Below are 17,818 nucleotides of genomic sequence, written 5' to 3' on the forward strand. Positions count from 1 at the left end.
AAAGCAGAGCCAAGAACTCCTCTGCTGGCTTTGCCATGGCAATAGAGACCGCCACATGAGGAGACCTCTGCCACCATGCCAAGGAGAGGGCCAAGTACACTCTTTTGGCAGCTGCTCCCCCAGCAACCCCCCTAAACACACTGGGTGACACCAGCAGTGGGGACGCCACTGTTTCTAAATACATACTTCTCCAAATTCCTCAGAATGAAGCTAGCCCTTTGCATAAAGATATTCACTCACAAAGCAATTGGGGCAAAGCTCTCCTTTTAATGATTCAAGTTGCTGTTGCAAGAAGAGGGCCTGATAATGCTCACCCCAGTTTTTCACTTCCCTGTGCCTGCTGCCTGGTTCCTCTTTATTAAACAGAGAAATCATCCTCCAGCTATGTCTGATGCTATCTCTCTTGAGGGAAAGAAGGTCATAAGGGCAGTGAGGTGGCCTGGGCTGAAAGCCCCAGGAAACAAGCATTGCACGCAATTGTCTGAGTCACTAATTTATCATGACTCAATCTCCAGACTGGTCACCTGAGCTTGAAGGTGGTCTGCTGGATGGCTAGACTTGCATCCATCATTGCTCAATGGTGGGATTTCACTCATTTCTGGTTCAGTTTTTGTGCTCTGGCACTGACTTTTTAACTCCATATCTTCCATATGCCCCATCTTTCCCATGTAAAATGACTTATGGGAATCCTAGGAGCTATAATCTAATACATTGGGGGTTAGGAGGAGATAAACTAGCACACATTGGCCTTCAACTGGTGAGTTATGAGTACAGCAAAAATAGATTGCTAATGAATCCATGATAGATTATAGTTGTTAAAGCATGGCCATTCAAGTGCTGTCAAACTGGATTATTTCTGCAGTGTGGATACAGCCCTAGTGTCCATGGACCAGTCATTCTTTCTGAACCTGCACAGCTTTTAAGGGTTGCTGTGCAGTTCAACAGCAAAAGGGAAGAGTCTTCAGATCACTGTATGAAAAGCAGGATATAAATGTAATGAATCAATAAAGTAAATAATAAAATGTTTAAACAAAACATTTTAACAGTAAAAAGGGGGGGAAATCCTGAAAATTGCAGTTCCATATTAAAGGTTACAGTTAAAAGTGGAGATTGCTCGGACCTCTGTTTATCCTCAGAGGACTTCTTTTTCTCATGAATGAGATACTAGACTTAAGGTCACCCAAAATATGTTTTAAATTGTCTGTCATCTTGTGAAGGCTACACATGGTATGCATTGTCTGTTGATGTTTTTCAGGCATTAGAGTAATGTTTATCATTTCATTAGCCTTCTGCCTGATAATGAAACAGGGAAATTATCATTTACTATTCTTTACAGCATTTGCAGGAAATAATAACTTTACAGGAACAGGTTGACTCAACCAATTTGTAAACATTAACAGAATCTACATTTTTGATTGCCATGGACTATTGTAGCGGAATAACAGGAAGCAGCAATGGAAGAGGTGGGGGCACTCTTTTGGACTGGGATAAAGACAACAGACATTAATCCATATTCACAAACCATCCTATTATCAAAACTTATTGCCTGTTAGGTTTCAAAACTGCTTATTCGTTTACATATTAAAAGTGACTGACCTTGGCTAGCAAAAGACTCATTTTTAAAGAAAATTCTGCTGTGCAGCTCTATAAAAATTAAAATTATCCAGTCGAGCCTTACAGGCAATAATAAAATTGGATTGCATGTTTTGATAGCACATTCATAACATTTTGCTGGATTTCCAAGCTTATGGATAAATCTTCATGAAGTGCTAGGGCTTTGTTTTTTCCCCATATGCCATAATGTTTTGCTGGTACATGCCTGTTCATGTCCTGTTTCACCACTGTTTACAACTGAGTGTTGTGAGTCACTCCACTAAGTAACAAGATCCAGCATAACAGCAGACCATCAACTGCAAGCATTCATCTTGTCACCTTCTTGTGGTGCTTCAGTTGCCTTAGTTGAAAGGGTGTTATAAATAAATACAGTAAATGTTGTTGTTGTTGTTCAAGAAAACAAGAGTGAGGAAACAATGAAGAAGCTAAGCCAGGCGCAAACACTGGTACTACAAAGACATTTTAAAAGGAGGAAGAGGAGGAGAAGGATTACTATGTATGGCTGCTGCTGAATTGCAGAATTAATGCAGTCTGGTCCCACTTTAACTGTCAGGGCTCTATTTTATGGAATACTTGGATTTGTAGTTTGTTGTGGCATGAGACCTCTCTGATAGAGAAGGCTAAATATCTTACATAACTACAAATCCCAGTATTCTCTAGCACTGAGCCATGATAGTTAAAGCTGTGTCAAACTACATTAATTCTGCTGTGTGGATGGAGCCTAAGTTTGGGGGAAAGACCATCAGGGAGGTTGAGTAGTAAGGGTTGATGGAGTGGGAGGTCTTTGAGTAATAGAACAATGGTCTGCAGCAATTGGTCTTCTCCCCAACCTATTTTGAATGCACCAGGGAGCTTTCATTAATCCAGCCTCACTCACGTCAAGGTAAAGTCATGAGTCTCCAACCAACGAGCAGCAGGCTTACACTTAGACTAACTGAACAAAAAGGGAACAACAAGAGATATGTATAATAACTAGACTGTGTCTATTCACAAGATATATATATCCAGATACATAATTACAAGACACATCAATAGTAGCCAATATATATCTAAAGAGTGAAGTGGTAACAGTCCAAGTCCACAATGTTGCTGATTTTAGCAGTGAAGGAGGTTCTACTGCTGTAACATAATATTAGAGTCCGAAATCAAAAAAGCAATGACGATGGATGATGCTTGGAACAAATCAACATGAAGTTGGAACTAATAATATTGGCTGGTAGCAGGGTCCTTATAAGTAGAATTCAGATGGTGTGTTCCATACTTCTAAATACACAAAGTTGACAATCAGAGATATATTAATTACTATCAGCAACATAATACCAAATATAATATAATTAACAAACGAAATTGAATCATTATGTCTTACCCACAATATTAAACAGCTTGGCTTGACTGATAAAAAAGGATGCTGGTACAAATTCACAGGAATAGTAACTCATAATATACTTTGCCTCAGCAATAGGCTGCAGGTGATAAAGTGATGCATTGAATTCTCTTAAAGGTATATCCTCTAGAGACATACTATCCTACACGTCCCATAAAGTAAGCCCAAACCATAGCTGAATGCATATTAACACTTATAATAATTGAAAGGTAACTAACAACTCCGACTCATTCTAAATACATTATGAGCATAATATAGCTCTATGTAATCTGCCTGGCCTCCTTCCCATATCCATATCTGTCTCTGATTTGTGCAATATTAACCAATGTATATAATTTCATAAAAAAGAACTTAAATCCAACCGATCATTTAAACCCTTGGGTATGTTTGATGACAACTTATGAATCCAAAATGATTCTCTTTGTAGGAGTTTAGTGTGTTTGTTGCCACTATAAAAAGTACCAAACTTGACTTGTTCAATAACAAAGAATTTTAAGGATTCTGGAGAGTGATGTAATTGTGACCAATGTGTGACAAGTGAAGTATCTAAACTTTTATTTCGAATGGTACTTTTATGTTCAGATATTCTAATTCTTAGAGGTCTTGAAGTTTGTCCCACATATATCTTCCGACAAGGGCATAAAATCACATAAATAACATTCAGGGAGTTACAATTAGTGAATGAGTTTAATTCATAACATTCCTTTGATATGGGATGGATAAAGGATTTTATGTTTAAAGATTGTTTGCAACAGCTGCAATGACCACATCTGTGATGTCCTCTTACATGAGAAAGCTCCTGAGCATGTTCATGAAAATCTGTATGCACTAAAGAGTCCTTGAGATTTCTAGTTCTCCGAAAAGTTATGATGGGTGCCTGTGTACAGCCTGGAATGTTCTGAACTATATGCCAATGTTTTTGTATAATGTGTTTAATATGGTGCGCAGCATGAGTGAAAGTGAAGGATCCTATAATCCTGTTCTCAGTTGTCCTATTCGAAGGAAGAAATAGTGTGGAGCGATCTTTGAGGGAAGCTCTGTATCTAGCCTGTTGGACTATATGAGGAGGAAAAGCTCTATCCTGCAATTCTAATTGATACTGATCAGCTGCCCTTTCATAATGAGTGTTAATGGAAGAATTTCTTTTTAATCTTAGGAATTGTGAATATGGTAAGTTTTTTTTCAGATGATAAGGGTGACAGCTAGAAAAATGTAGCATGGAATTACGGTCCGTAGGCTTGTGAAAATTACGAACTCCAATCTTATGATTATAAATATAAACTTCTACATCTAGAAAAGAAATATGCTGGGTGTTTGACTGGCATGAAAATTTGATATGTTGGCTTACAGAATTCATCCAGGTGAAAAAGTTCTCAACTTTAGATCTGTCAGAAAATATGACAAAAATGTCATCAATATATCTTCCATAGTATTGTAAATATTTATGAAAAGGATTCTTATCTGGATTAGTAATATATGTAGATTCTAAATGAGCCATGTATAAATTGGCAATACTTGGAGCTGCTGGGCTACCCATCGCTACCCCTTTAATTTGAAGGAAAAATTGAGTGTTAAACCTGAAATAGTTCTTTTCTAAAATAATATCCAGAATATCCAATAAGAAATGAATGGGAGGGTTTTTCACATTTTTAGAGTGCAGATAAAGTTCTACAACATCTCTGGCTTCAGCATGGGGAATGGAAGTGTATAAAGAATTTACATCCAAGGTGACCAAACATCCCTCAGGATTAATCTCTGTGCTCTCTATACTTTGTATGAAATGACGGGTATCTTTAATATAAGAAGGTGCTTCAATTACTAAGGGTGCCAGGAATGAATCCAAATATTGGGATAAAGGTTCCAAAAGGGACCCTGACCCTGAAATGATAGGTCTACCTGGTGGAGGAAAACCTTCCTTATGAATTTTAGGTAATACATAGAAAATAGGAATACGGGGATATTCCTGTATCAAAAATGATGCTGTAGTGGAATCTATGTATCCCAACAATTCTGCTTCTTGTATTAAAATTTTGATTACAAATTTAATAGAGCTAGTGGGGTCCTTATCCAAAGCTTGGTAACTGATGTGATCATTAAGTTGACGAAGTACTTCTTGTAAGTAATCCTTTTTGTCCAAAAGTACTATGGCTCCCCCTTTGTCAGCTGGCTTGATTACTATCTCCTGTTTCGAGGCTAACTTTTGTAAGGTGCAATGTTCCTGATAACTTAAATTATACCATGGTTTCCTTAAAGAAGCCTCTAATTTTTCAACATCTCTTAATACTACCTCCTCAAAGGTAGATATATTGTGATTGCACACAGGGGGAATGAACTTGGAGGGGCGTTTGAAAGTATGTTGGAAATTTTGGGAAGAATCCCCAAAGAAAAATCGCAACTTAAGTTGTCTTATAAGTTTAAAGATATCTATTCTGGTTAGAAAAGAATTATAATTAGGGGTGGGTACAAATGAAAGTCCTTTATTTAACAACAAGTGCTCTTCATGGGACAAATTTGATTGTCAACTTTGTGTATTTAGAAGTATGGAACACACCATCTGAATTCTACTTATAAGGACCCTGCTACCAGCCAATATTATTAGTTCCAACTTCATGTTGATTTGTTCCAAGCATCATCCATCGTCATTGCTTTTTTGATTTCGGACTCTAATATTATGTTACAGCAGTAGAACCTCCTTCACTGCTAAAATCAGCAACATTGTGGACTTGGACTGTTACCACTTCACTCTTTAGATATATATTGGCTACTATTGATGTGTCTTGTAATTATGTATCTGGATATATATATCTTGTGAATAGACACAGTCTAGTTATTATACATATCTCTTGTTGTTCCCTTTTTGTTCAGAAAGTCATGAGTCTGCCTAGGTTGCCTTATCATTCCTTTTTACACTTACGAGAGTGAAAACAACCTCATTCCCATATATATTATGATTTGAACCTGGCTGCATCAGTTTATATCCAGTCTTGTTGAGCCCTCCTCCTCCCAGTTTTCTTCATCTTAGATTATATACCCTTTATTTCGGTCCTGAAAAACCACACTATGAGGAAAATTGGAAATTCCTCCTGGACAGAAGGTCGAAATGGAGAACAGGTCCTGGCAAAGGAGAACCTCTGGTCACCCTGCAGTCTTGTCATCTGGATAAAGTGGAGTAGAATTTATATTATAATTAATGTTCTATGTCTCCATTTCTCTGAACCCTATTGAGCACTACAGAAGAGGAAGTTCATCATTAATAATACACATTTCTCTAAATACAAATCTCAGTGGAGTATATCACACGGAGCTTTTTGGAGATTTTTCAGCTCAGATCCAGGGTGACTGCGGGTCCAATGATGCGAATTCACGTCATAATGTGAATGTTTTATTAGATGCGATTCATTTCTATGGAAGCTCCTTCCATGGCACTTCCGCAGTGAATCCAAAGTGACTCCTCATTTTGGTGAATTCAGTACAAAAGTGAATTCACAGAATTCGCATTCAAGCTCACTTCTATTTCACTCCAAATTGGTCTGGTGTGGAATGCAACTTTGCTTCTATCCCAGTACACCCCCCCCCAAAAAAAAAACACCTCCAAAGAGGCAAATTTCCCATGATGCTGTGCTGCAATTTTGCCCCAATTGCTTCTGTTGCTCAGAAAGGTAGATGACAGTGATGGAGGGAATGAAACAGGAGGAGTTTGGGGGGAGAAATGGGAGCAATGAAGGGCCCATTGGAGGCTGGGGGGGGAGCAACAAACTCCAGCTCCCAGAATTCCATAGGACCCCACAACAAACTTCAATTCCCAGAATTCCATAGCACTGAGCCAGAACAGTGAAAGTGGAGTTAAACTGGAGGCAACTGTTACAAAGGGAAGGAGAGTGGATTGGATTCAGGGAGGTGGTATTTTAGGGAGCATGGAGAATAATTATAATAATTATAATTAAAAATGTTTTTAAATATTAATAATAATAATAATAATAATAATAATAATAATTTATTTTAATAATAATAATAATAATAATAATAATAGGTTAGTAGTTTACTGAGGCACCAGAGCTCTCTGGCAGACAAGACTCAATGTCTCACGACACTACAGTTCCCAGAATTCCATAGCACTGAGCCAGAACAGTGAAAGTAGAGTTAAACCGGATTATTTCCCAAGTGCAGATACAACCTAAGAGAAGGCAACTGTTACAAAGGGAAGGAGAGTGGATTGGATTCAGGGAGGTGGTATTTTAGGGAGCATGGAGAATAAGGGAAACTGGATCATTTCTGCAATTCTCCAAAATGGGTCTCCTTCAGATCCAAAGGATTTACTTCCAAGTAAACCTGCAGCTTCTACACTGATTATTTTGCAGTGAATAATAATAATAATAATTCCTTAATAATAATAATAAATGGATGGGAGCTCTGACATGGAGGATAGATATAGATGTAGCTGAAATGGATGAGGAGAATGACACGAGGATAGATGTGGATGTGGCTGAAATGGATGGGGGCTGGAGGACCCGTTTGAATTTGGCTGCCAGGGATGGGGAAATGGAAGAGAGTCATTCACATGAGGCTGTCATTTCCGTGAAAGTGGAACCAGGCACCCTTCTTCACCCCGGAAGTGCAAAGGTTCAGGATGCATTCAGACCCCCACTGAGCATGCGCAAGGGTCCCAATTTGAATCAAGTTGAATCCACATGGTATGTACTGGTGTGGTAATACAATCTGCATTCACTCCGCTTTGCATGAATCCGCATCACGTGACTTGCCTTGGATTCGATTTCTCCTCGGGCAACGGAAGGGCAGCCAGGTGTGATAAAATATTCATGTTACGACGTGAATTCACATTGCTGAACCAGGAGTCACCCCGGATCTGAGCTGCATAAACCTCAGTGTGATAAACTCCAATGTTTTATTTAATAAGTTGCCTTCATTTGATCTATGCCTCCTGGCAGGACACAATGAGACCATCACAAAACAGACATTTGAATCCTGTTGTTAGTCTCAGCTAGAGCACAGTCACTGAGGGGCTCTACAGACCACCCCAACAGATTGGCTTGCTGCCACCCCTTTGAGTGCCAGATTGGAGCTACAGCAACCTCATGCCATGGCCCCAATCTGGCACTTTTCTGGCTCTATAAGAAACGGCAAAATGTTGCTCCTTTTAGAGCTGGCAAAAATGCATGCTTGCTGCCGCGACACTTTTTAGCGCTCCTTTCAGTGTGTGTTGTATAAACACCACATCAAAGGAAGGCTGTGAAAGCACTCACTGGGTGGCCGGATGGGCAGTGTGACACCAGCATGGGGGCAACATGGAGGTGTGCATCCAAACACCACACCCCCACACCAGCGCTTCAAGCCAGTCTGTACAGCCCCTGAATCAATGGGATTTATCTATGTATTGATTGATTCACAATTCAACAACTGAGTAAAGTTTCTTCAACAATTTAATCGCCAGCCAGTAAATATGATGACTGGGAATTCTGAGAATTCTAGCCCATTAAGGTCACTTTGCCAAGCTCTAAATGAACTTTTTTGATACCAAGCTAGAGAAAAAGCTGAGCAGTCTTTTTACCACTTTTGGATTGCATAGATCCAAATTCAAGACTTGCCTCTGGACTACTTCCAGATTCTTACAAGGCATGACTTGACATGTGCCATGTCAATTCCCATTCTATTCTTTTTGTGTGTCCAGCAGAATGCAGTCTGTTTATCATCCCAATGTCCCAACTCTGATCTAATAAGGGCAATTTTCACCATGATAGTCAGTTATGGCTCTGTTAAGGGTGGTTTGTAATCAGTAAGAGCAACCCTTTTGGCAGCCTATTCCCTGAGCAAGCTTGCCCTGCTCTTGCCTATTGGATCAAGGAAGCTCCCTTGACTAATGTTCCTGTTTTATGCAACTGGTCAGAGGTGCATTCTTGAGCACAGAATGAATCTCTCCTCAATATCCCATGGATCACTGGTTCAGAACACATTGTGGGCTAATTTTATTTCCAGTACAGCCCCCTAAATTGCCAGACGTTAGAAAAAGTTACTTTTTCCAAGCTCTGCAAATTGACCATGGTGTTTTGTCATTCTGGCTGAAAATGAAGGAGATAGGCCAGTAACCCTGCTGTCACTCCCCTACTGCTTGGAATTGTCTGAAGGCCGAGCATGTGCTGACACAGCAAAGTCAGTGGATTATTTTCCACTATCTGCTATTCTGCTTCCCTATCTTAATTTCTCTCTCTGTATTGCTACTGCTTTCACTTCTTGCTTTTCTCCTTCCTCCTCGCTCTTTGCACCCACTCAGTGGTGGAGAAGCAAACCGAAGGCTGTCTGCCTTTGATCCTGAGACCGTTGATACTTATCTTTATTGCAGAAGATATATTCTGGGAAATGCACTTCTTTATTGCATGCCTTACTCACTTTGTTTAAATATGCTACAGAATGATTGTATTTGACACAAATAAAACAACCATGCAGAAGTCATTGGTTTCACTTCAGCCCCAGACAAATACAAGCAATGCACCTCAAGTGAGAATATGGTGTCAGCAATTCTATAGATTTAAAATTCCAGTTTTAAATCTAAAATGATGATAAAGAATCATATGATCATAGAATCGTAGAGTTGGAACAGACCACAAGGATCATCCAGTCCTACCATGCAGGAACACACTATCAAATCACTCCCGACTATCCCTCTGTTTAAAAACCTCCAAAGAAGGAGACTCCACCAGACTCCAAGAGAGTGAGTTCCACTGCCAAATAGCTCTTACTGTCAGGAAGTTCTTCCTAATGTTGAGCTGGAATCCCTTTTCCTCTCATTTGAAACCTTATTCTCTGGAGCATCAGAAAACAATCTTGCTCCAGCCTCAGTATGACATCCCTTCAAATATTAAACCTGTCCATCATATCACCTCTTAATCTTTTCTTCTCTAGACTAAACGTAACCAGTTTTCCAAGCCACTCCTCATAGAGCATGGTTTCCAGACCCTTCACCATTTTGGTCGCTCTCCTCCAGACATACTCCAGCTTCTCAAATAGTTTTTGAACTGTGGTGCCCAGACTGGACACAGTATTCCAGGTGAGGCCTGATCAAAGCACAATAGAGAGGTTCTGTTACTTCCCTTCATCTAGACACTATACTTCTATTGATGCAGGCTAGAATCACATTGGTTTTGCTTTAGTAGCCACATCACACTGTTGACTCATGTCCAGCTTGCAGTCTATTAGATCTCCTAGATCTCTTTCACGTGTACTGTTTGTCAAGCCAGATGTCTCCCTACCACTATCCTGTATCTGTGCATTTTATATATATATATTTTCTGCAAAAGTGTAATACCTTACATTTCTCCCTGTTGAAATTGATTTTGTTAGTTTGGGCCCTGCTTTCTGATCTATTAAGGTCATTTTTAATTTTGATCCTGTCCTCTGCAGTATTAGCTTCTCCTCCTAATTTGGTGTCATCTGCAAATTTGAAAAGCAGGCCCTCTATTCTTTCATCCAAGTCATTGATAAAGATGTTGAATAGCACTGGGCTCAAGACAGAACTCTGTGGCACCTCACTGGTCACATCTCTCCATGATGAAGAGGGGCCATTGCTGAGCACCTTTTGGGTTTGGCCAGTCAACCAATTACAAATCCACCTAACAGCTGCATTGTTTTGCCTGCCTTTTACTAGCTTGTTTGCAAGAATGTTTATTCCATCCTTTTCTTCTGCTCTAACATGTTATGTGAGCAAACTGCTGGCAAGTTGGGGAGAAAAGGACCAAATATTAAGAAAAATATGTTATGAGGAAATAAAGCTGTTCCTGCAGTGACTAAATGATAGCCTAAGCATTTGTCTTAAAAGTAACTTTTCAGACTCAGGCAAGAAGATATTTAAACAACTGAAGCTGTATACTTTTTTGATCACTCCAACTAGTGTTGGTTGCTCTTTCCATATCACATTTTAAAATCCTTTGTCAAAACTACAAATCAAATGTCAACGCTATAACCATAGCTGCTGATCTCATGAGCAGATGGCTCACAACCTTAAAATCTTTGTGGGACTCGGTTGAAGCCCTAGCTCTTCTACTTTCATGCTGATACAAAATTACCCAGTGTCTTGGCAGTTTTTTTTCTCTGCTTAGGCAGATGAGGAAGAGGGCGAGATTGGGTGTTGAGAAAAAACTGAAACAGATATCTTGGATGGTCTTTTCTGGCTTCAGGACTAATCTTGTAATTTTTTAACAGCAGCTTTTCAAGTGCTGCTCACAGGTTTATGACTGGCACAGTACTCTATGGGATATTTGAATACGTAAATAGTACTTTGTTGGGCTGGCATAAGAACAGGCTTGCCAGCACCAACAGGTACCAACAACTTCTGACTTGCTGTGGCATGAAGGTCACTCCCTACTTTGACTTCATTCGCCTCCTGATAGGATGAGTTGAGGCTGTACATTTGCTTAAGCCACAGGGCAAAACCGGCTTGCTGCAAGCATATATTCAGATGAATTAATCTGAGTCCAAACTACTTAGCCTGTCTAGGCGAGTATCTTTTGTTGAGGATCAGCAATAGCTCTGGATGCTTTTAAGCACCTTTCTTGGAGATGCCAGGGACTGAACCTGGGACCTTATGTTCTGGCTTTATTACTCAGTTGTGCCCTTGCCCTGATGTCACCTAATGCAGGTACATTTAATGAAATAGATGTGTTTCTGCTTGTAAAGCTGTTTGCTTTCATTACCTTTCTGTAGAATTCTTATAATTTCCCATCCCTTAACACTGATGTCAGTGGGTCGGCCTCCAGTACCATAGGCAGAAATAGCTTGGAAATAATAGAGATAGGAGCAGTTCAAGATGTTAACAATATGTGAAATGAAGCAAACTGGTCAGGTCAATAAACATTTGGAACCTTCCACACTTGAAAGCTTCTTCCAAAATGCATGCAGGGTTCATTTTTCCCTTTTACCAGCCTGGTCTTTTTAAATGATTTCCATATTGGTCATCAGACTTATAGATCTATGCTTTTATAACAAGCTGGGGCAAACCATTGAGGAAGACATGCCTACTTTCCCCCCTTCTTTCTGCTTTGCTGTTCATGAATGCTCACGAAGAGGTTTCAGAGGCAGGTGCTGTTTACCTTGCTTGTTGTAGGCAGGCACACATAGCTACAGTAGGATTGGCTACTGCAGAATCTCTTTGTTTCCTAGCTCAAACTTTGTTGTTGTTTTTTTTAAAAAAAACTGCAGATACACTCCTGGAATCCAACACCAAAAGTGAGTGTTTCTCCAGCTCTTCTTCACCATTCTTCCAGTGCTTATGCTGCTAAAAAAAGACTCCCAGCTTGACAAAAGATGAAGAAAAGGAGGTGGGCGGGCATAAAAAGCCTTTGTGAAAAGTAGCTCCTTTGTTAGTAGCATTGTACAGGCAAACTCTGGTCATCCAGATATTTGGGACTCCAATTTTCATAATTCCTGAGTATTGGCCATTTGTTGTTGTTGTTGTTGTTGTTGTTGTTGTGTGCCTTCAATTCATATCCAATTTATGGCATCCCTAAGACAAAACTATTATGGGGTTTTCTTGGCAAGAGAGTGTGAGTTACCCAAGGTCAGCAGTGGCTTTATGTGGCTGAGCTGGGATTCAAACACTGTTCAATCATAGTCCAGTACTCAGACCACTACACTATAGTAGTCCAGAGCATTGGCCATACTGGCTAGGATTTCTGGGAGCCAAACATATGAATGACAAGAGTCTGAGAAACACTGTACAGGCATACTCAGATAAGACATAAACAGCTGTCGTTTAGCCTCAGATAAGAGGCAGGAACAGCCTCCAGCTTTGAGTTAGCACTGCTGTGACTCCTGCATTCCTCATCATTTTCCAGTGAATCTTTTGCCTGTGTGGAACCAGCTGTGTCTCCCATCTTTCCGTCCCATTCAGCCCTGATTCATGCAAGCAGCCTCAATGTGGCTATATGGACTTTTCCATTTTGTGCAACGCTTGCTCAACCTCACCACACTGACATGCAGAGGGGTCCCCGTCAATTAGGCAGAGCATTTCACTCTGTGTCAACTGTGACTTTGTATGTGTCAGAAAGGCAACATGTACTGAGGAGTCTGCTACTTCCCATGTTCTCAGTTCAGTTGCCATGAGGTAAATCTTGTTGGACCGGAAGCCTTGGGAGGGGACATATGCCAAGCCCATTATAGGCAATGAGACACACAGAGACAATTGTGCCACAGCCTCTGAGAGATCAAAAAAGGCAGAACAGCCATGGCATGTAGAGTGCATGTGCCAAAGCGGCACATCTAGTACACTAAATAACACCATTCAAGCACACCATGGCAGGGAGTAGATCCAAACCCTAGTGAAGTTTGGGTTGGGGAGAGGTCAGCTAGGGCTGGGTACCCTCCAACTGTCCCAACTTGGCAGGAACAATCTGCTTTAATTCTCTGTCATTCCACTTTTTCAATTTTTTTTTTTAAAGTTCCAGTTTCCCTCTTCTTTTCCCTCTTTGCTCCTCTGTCCTCTTTTAGTTGTAGCAAACTGAGTTTACAGTGAAAAATTAGTTTACTCTCAATTAACAAAGCAGTGGGGAAAGGAGAAGAAGGGCAAAATCTTCCCCTTTCCTGTAAAGCAAACTATTACAGCCTCTCCTATCTTCTGCATTCTTTTGCATTACTTACTTTTGCCAGCTTGACCACACTATTATGTTGCTTGGCTATATGTGCCCGAGTTTTCATCTGTGAAATGTTGGCGGGTTTGGGGTTGCCAGATTTTTCAAAAAGCAATATGGGACAGCCCTCTATGTTGCTAGGCCAGATCAAGACTAGAGATCTTGGGGCAGGCTTTATATAGGCCCACATCTTGTGTTACTTGCCTCAGTAACCTGACCTTGAGGAGTTGAAAGAGAGGGGTGCCAAATATGGCATGTAATGTGCTAAAATATACAACTCACGAGTCAAAGCAAGGCGAGTCAGTGCCTCATTTATTGCTGAGTCAAGTCCAATCCGAGTCATTGACGTGACTTGAGGCTGACTTGAGTCCGAGTCAATGAATTCAAGTCTACATCACATGCGCACATGCACTCTCCTGCAAAGAGTACTTTGGTGGTATTTCCTCCCACCTCATTCTCCCCTTCTGGGACCCTTACACTCTTCTTTTGAGTGCTCTGCCTAACTGCAGTTTTGTGGCCAGACCACCAGGGAACATGAGGAAAAGGAATAAATCCTGCCTGAAATCCTAGTGCTAAATGGACCAAAGATCTGACTCAGTACAATTATTATTATTATTATTATTATTATTATTATTATTATTAACCTTTATTTATGAAGTGCTGTAAATTTACACAGCGCTGTACATGCAATCTTTTTAGTTAGACGGTTCCCTGCCCTCAGGCTTACAATCTAAAAAGACATGACACAGAAGGAGAAGGGAGTGGTGGAGGGAAAGGGTAAGAGGTCCAGCAGTTCCTCTCAACCTCCGAGGCCTGGACCAAGGCAGATGGACAGGAGGGAGGACTTGGCTTCAAAATGGAAGGTTAATCATTATCCAGGGAAAATACATACTCACAAGTAGGATAATACATATACAGTACATAGCAATACAGGAAATGGATCGATAAACAGTCAACAGCAGAACATCAGATAGTAAGCGACAATTATGCGATGCCTGGGAAGGCTTCTCTGAACAGAATGGTTTTCAACTCCGTTTTGAAGCTGGTTAAAGAAGTGATGACTCTTGCTTGTGGAGGAAGAATGTTCCAGGAGTGAGGGGCAGCAAGTGAAAAGGGGCGAATCCGAGATGGGGCAGAGGAAATCCTGGGCTGAGACAGGAACCCTTGACTACCAGAATGGAGGGCCCGAGTGGGAAGGTGAGGAGAAAGAAGGTCTGGTAAGTAAGGAGGGGCCAGTCCATGGAGGGCTTTGAATGTCGACAGCAGGAGCTTATACTGAATGCGGAAAGGGAGAGGGAGCCAGTGAAGGGATGCCAACACAGGAGAGATGTGGTCAGAGCGGTGGGTGGAAGTGATAATGCGTGCAACTGAATGCTGGACAGAGATTAAAGGACGGAGGTGAGAAAGAGGAAGCCCAGCCAGGAGGACATTACAGTAATCAAGTCGTGAGATCACTAGGGCATGGACCAGGATGTTCCTAACAGAACTAGATTTTGCCTGGACTGGGTGAGAGATGGGAAATGGCTTGTCTTTTGTTATTTTCTTTTATGATTTAGAAAAAAAGAAAGAAAATGAACCTGACAGGGAACAGGTGAGTTAATTGGCCATCAGCATATACATAATTCTAATTCAGTGGTGCCCTCAGGGTTGAATTTTAGGGCCAAGGAAGAGGACTCCACTCTGCAAAGTGACCAATGCAGTAGGGATGGCCTGCCATGCTTTTTGAACTAATGCACTTTACCACCCAAAGAATCTCTGTAAGAGCATTAAGAGCACCTTCTAAAATAAGTTTAGAAAATCTTCAACTCAATGTTATCTACTTTTTCCCTTGAAAATAGCAGAAAGGTGATCAGAATGAGGGATATGATGTGTAGGGAAGAAAAGTAGCCCTCTCCCTCCCACCCCCCAATGAGGGAGGTGAAGGAACAGTACCTTTGGAGAAGCAAAGGTTTTCATCAAGGCTGTGGCTTAATGGAAAGGGTTCACTGACTCTTTTCAGATGAAAAACACCCACCACCACCAGTTATATTAAATGCATTTGCTGTGTGTGTGTGTGTGTGTTTGATTTTGCTCTGAGAAAAACAGAAATATGATACAAGGTATGGGAAATGCCAACTCATTTGAAATGAAGGTGAAAGTACTCTGGCATGTTAGCTGAATTTCACAATACTAACAAGGATTAGCTGCAAAGATGGATGACGTTAGCAAACTTTTCAGTTTCCTGATGGTTCAGAAGTATAACACATCCATTATTTTTAATAAAAGCTAAGAAAATGTATTTTTTATACTCTTGAGTCCAAGAGAGCAGAAGAGTTACATTTTTGGAATGCAGGATCCAAAGGTCGGAAGTATAACTTTTGTGGGGCATTGGTGCGCAAGCTGGTGGAGGATTTTGAGAGTTATAGTCAAAAAAGTAACTTTTTTGTACTCTACCTAATGCTTCCTTCCTCTCTAGTCTTCTGATCAGGTATCATCCAGATATGGCATGCCTGCAGGGGACATGGCAGTGATGGGCAATAACACCAGGGAAGGATCGAGCCAGGCACAGGAAGCCTGGGCAAGAGATGCAATTGTTTGGGTGGCGGGGGGGGGGGGGGGGAATCTGTTGCTTTGAATCTGATAACACTTGCTCCAGCTGGCTCATAAAAAGGAGGGTAGAAACCAAGATGGGGTGCAGTGCATCTCAAAGGGCTCCCACCCTTCCTGGTTGCCTCTATTGTGAGTAGCTCTAAGAGGATAATGTGTCTCATCTCTCTCTAAGATAGATGCTAGCGATTACAGTAGGGTTTTCAGTGGCATTAGCCAGCAACCATCTTTAATTCTTTAAACCAGTCCCCCAGCACAAAAGGGACGTCACAGGCACATCAGTCACATGCACCCTAGCATGGTGAGCAGGCAGGCAGAGGGAGAGCCTGTGATTCTACATTTTGAAAAGGTTGCATGTGCCAGCTGTTAGAAAAGTTTCTGCTACAATCAGGATAGCATTAACTCCCTCGTACCTGGTCTCGTTATACATACCCCTGGTAGGTTTGCCAATGCCAGCCTTGCAGAACATTATAAAGTTCATGGAGGCAAAAAAACTGACAAATGGAACATCTGCAGTTGTTGCACAGCATTTTCCCAACTTGGGGTCTTCACAAGGTGAGGAAATAGCATCACCACCATACCTATGCAGCCATTAACAAAGAGACTGACCCTAAAGCTGCTTTTTATAAAGTCTTTTTATATCTCCATATCTCCTTTTCTTTCTTGCCTTCTGTCAAGCTGGATTTTTTAAAATTAGCATCAGCATACATAGGGAGGATGGTGAAGGAGGGCTGAAAAAAGACTTTGGGTGTCAGAATGGAGCAGCATCTCTGCAGTAGATGTGCAATAAACCAATCTTGAGCTGGGAAAGAGTGTGATTCTTTCTAGCTGGTCCTACAGTAGCCATGTGTGCTTGTATTCAAAAAGCAAGGTGGTAGCAACAGCTGCTTCCAGAATCCCTTGCTCAGCATTTATGGGCAGCAAAAATAAAAGAAAGGGGACAGAAGATAAGCCTGCTTCATCAGCGGGTTAAAAGAGCATAGATTTGCCGCCAACATGGAAATCGTAACAAAAATGGAGACTGCTAAATGAAAACGACATCTGAACTATCATGTAAACTTCAAAATTTGCCAGTATCCAGATACCTGCTGGGGGAAAATGCATCATGAGTCCAGATTTTCAGTATGGATGACAAACCCAGCAACATGTTACAGATGAAAAGCAAGACACAATTAGGCAAGCAACATCAGAGTGTTGTGAAAATCGCAAAAGTTAGTAATGCAAAGTAGGATAGATTGCAGTAGTCCCACCTTGAGCCTGCTGAAAAGGGAAAAATGACAAGTTAATAAAATGAGCCAATCCTCCTTAAAATAAGATACTTTAATTAACAGTGCCATCCATCACAAAAGAAATTCCAACAGCCATGTTTCAATCATATGCTGTTGCATGTTCCAGTAGCCTGCTAGGATGGGTTGGTGCGTACACATAACAGGGCTTTCTCCGGAGCAGTTTGTTGACTGTGGAACTCACTGCCAAAGAAAGATAGGGTGGCTTCATCTGTTTTGAGCTTCTGGCAGGTATGCTGGCATGCTGTTCCCCATGACCTTTGATCCTTGAACTTTCTTAACTGTTTTAACCAGGGGTCGGCAACCTCCGTCCC

The sequence above is a fragment of the Sceloporus occidentalis genome, unplaced genomic scaffold, assembly GCF_023333645.1.
Source record: "Sceloporus occidentalis isolate IW3139 unplaced genomic scaffold, rSceOcc1.0.p SCAF_3, whole genome shotgun sequence".
In the NCBI taxonomy this organism is placed as follows: domain Eukaryota; kingdom Metazoa; phylum Chordata; class Lepidosauria; order Squamata; family Phrynosomatidae; genus Sceloporus; species Sceloporus occidentalis.